The sequence below is a fragment of the Apium graveolens genome, unplaced genomic scaffold (genome assembly GCF_009905375.1).
Source record: "Apium graveolens cultivar Ventura unplaced genomic scaffold, ASM990537v1 ctg7561, whole genome shotgun sequence".
In the NCBI taxonomy this organism is placed as follows: domain Eukaryota; kingdom Viridiplantae; phylum Streptophyta; class Magnoliopsida; order Apiales; family Apiaceae; genus Apium; species Apium graveolens.
The window spans coordinates 52546-56048 of record NW_027420425.1 but is presented as its reverse complement, the minus strand read 5'-3'; positions in this window follow the sequence as shown (position 1 = coordinate 56048).

The window sequence follows — 3503 nt, the reverse complement described above, 5'->3', positions numbered from 1 at the left end:
AAAGTTCAACTACTATTTGATCCACTTTAAATGATATTATTAGTTCAAGAGTCTCCACTCCCGAAATTAAAAAAAGTATCTCACAAATCTCACCAAACATTCAATAGATTTTTTTACAGAACAATACATACCTTTAAATTTGTGCGCTCAAGGTACTTCCCTAGAATATTCATAACGATCAATTAATTCTTCAGATATTTTCCCCTCATTCAGTTCCTGCATTTCGGGCATTAATGGAGATGGCATGAAGACGTGTTGTAATTGTTTATGTACAGCTAGTTGAGTGACATGATAGAAACCGGTGAATAGATACATAGTGCTTGAGGTCTAAGAAAGGGAAGGGATATAGAGTGTGTGAGCATGTCATATATAAGGTAAACATTTTTCCATATTTTTCCTTACCGTCCACTTAGCAATTTTTTTCAGCTTATCTTTCAGCTCAAGAGACAAGTGGAATGTTTTATTTGGAGAAGAAGCATCCGCTCCCTGGACATCTAAAAGGGGTGTCTTCGCTGCACCCGAAAGCATGATCATTATACACTATAGAAAGCACCACTAAATTTGAAAAACGTACTTCTAGTTCTATATGAACTGAAGCCCCAAATATTTAGAAGTTAAGAGTTTAGTTTTTATATTTGATGGGAAAAAGGAAACAAGAAACTTACAATGTTCAACCAACATCTTTAGCTGCAATATTGACAAATGAAGCATTTCATTCCTTAATTTAAGTTTACCTGTCAAGTTCAGTGATGCTGTTCCCTGCCATGTTCATAGGAAATATAATTGTTGACATTAAGTGATCAAATTATCAAAATATGTCAATCAAGCTATTCGTCCCGGAAACTTAAAGCTTGACGCAAATGTTAAGGACATCACAATAGAGAGCAACAGTAACAGAGAGACTTTAAGGTTCTAGCTTATAAAGGTTAAGCAAAATTTGTATCTTTGTGAATTTATAGTTGTAAATAAAACTCACCAGTGCATGCCTTGTAGGAGGAAGCTCATTTTTTCTATTTTGCTTGGTTGTTTAATGCTGGATCTCGTTGAACTCCTGCAATGTAGTTGATGTGCAGCACTTGTAAAAGATATGCTCTTTCCACGATTCAGTTTATCGCTAGGCTGGTAGTGCTTCTTTATGATAAGTACTCCTCCAGGAGTCTTCATCCGCATATGGAAATCCCTCTTGCAATCATCATTATGTAACTTCAACGACTTTGACTTGGAATTTCCTTTAATAAACATCCTATTTTCTGTTGCATTGTCTAAAACCTTTTTCCCTCTTTTTCTGAGAAACAAAATCAACAAATCACAACTAAGAAATTTAACAATATGATTAAATTACCATGTAAGAGTTAGTTAAGAAACCAAATATCATCAATAAATCAAGAACCTAGTTGTTGATGAAAATAACAGTTCAATATACAATAGGAAAGAACTTGCAACATGAAACCTGTTTAAGTCACTGTCCTATAGAATATTCCCAGAACAAGGAAAAAGAAAACCGAAAATATTGCTGACCAAAAGAGTTAAAAAATCTTACTTGTGCTGCACTTTTTCGGGCATTGCCATTGCATCACTACCTTTTTTTCTTGGTCGTTTCACGAAAATATTTTTCCTACATACAATTATTGTGATAAATGTGTTATCACTAAAAGATATAGAACCGTGATAAATGAAATTGTAACTCCACTAATCTTTTACACAATTTACAATAGCACCCTTTCTTTAGTTATACAACATCAATTTTTTTTGTTAACATTGAACAAAAAAAGCGCCAAGGGACTTTGATTATATTATAAAAACCTAAATAAATCAGTAGGTGGAGAGATAAATAATTAGAGTTATTTTAAGAATACACATGTTGGTACATAAAGGAGACTTCATGGATAATATTATATAATATACATATGTTTGTACATTAAGAAGATTTCTTGAATAATATATTCACATATTATAATAAGTATTATTATATTCACATATTATAATAAATATTATTAGAGTGCAAGGATCTAGCCCACGGAGTTATTAACAAGGTTAATGGATTTAATTGGCACTTTAATGGATTGATTATCATATGGAAACATTATACTGGAATTATATGCTTGATTATAAAGAGGTGTTAGGGAAAGGGTAGAATCTTGTGTATATGAATTTTATTCAAAATTCTGCATTGGGGCCATGCCTCTATATTTCTAACAAAACAATTACATTACTGCTTGTCATGTTGCTTGGAGTAATTTAATACTAAATAATATTTGACAAGCCCCCACACCCAAAGACCATCTTTGGATTGTGGACTCTTCTTGGGATTGAATGCCCCAGACTGTTGTGAATATCTACTCTATAAATTCAAAATCAACTGAAGTACACAAATACTTTCGAACAAAAAACTGATCAAGTAAAAATCAGCACAAACACCACATGAAAAGTACATCATCTAAATGTGTAACAAACAATTATCAAAATTGTTAGTGTATCAAGTCTTACCGCCTCCTTTTCGTTTTCATCTGAAGAATCGTCAGATACGGCCTCACCAGCCTCACGCTTTAATTTTTTCAAAGAAATGATATTTGTCCTGCCTGGTATGAAGTCCACATAAAACCTCTCTCTGCGATTGGCACCGTCAGCACAGAGAACACCAACATTTGTCTTTTGGGCATCCATGATGAAGCAATTAAGATAGAAAAATGAGGAAAACAGCGAAATGTAATTGTAAAAATGGGGTGTACGATACCGAGCAAGATGTTAAGTAAATTGATAGCAGAATAAACCTGAGTGCATATAGAGTTAGAGATGGAGGTAGATATAGAGAGTAAATGAGGGCCTTGTCTTCTTGTTTCATATTTCAAGGGTGCTTGGTTGTAAGCTTGGGTCTTTCTGAGGATTCTGACGTGTTTATGCAGCTGCAAGCCAACTTTTTTGTACATATATAAGATTTTGTTAGCGGACCTTATAAGTTTTTGTGAAAAAGAGGGCATGTTTGTGTAAGGGCATATAAGTTACTTATAATTTATAAACCGTAAGTATTTGTTCAATATTAGTAATAACTATTTTTTCTCAACTTATTTTGATATTTTACCTTTTTATTAATTTTAGTTCTTAAATATTTTTTTTAAATGTTAAGTTAATTTAATAGTCATGAATTAAGATAATAATATTTAAAAATTATTTATTTTATTTCATTTTAAGTTAAAAAAAAATCTGACTTATAAGCAAATAACCAAACACTTACATAATTTATAAGTATTCATCTACTTATCACTTAAAATTTTCCAAACGGGCACTTAGACCTTTCTACTTTTTGGTAAAATATAATGTGTACAAAATACACTTGCACTCCACACAATTTTTTAAATACTAACACAAAACATGTATCCCTAAATTGCTACAAAATAAAAATATTTACAAAATGATATTATTTTTAATTATTTTTAATTATTTTTATTTCATTAAAATATACTTAAATAGAAATTAATAAAAATAAATATTATTTCAAGAATAAT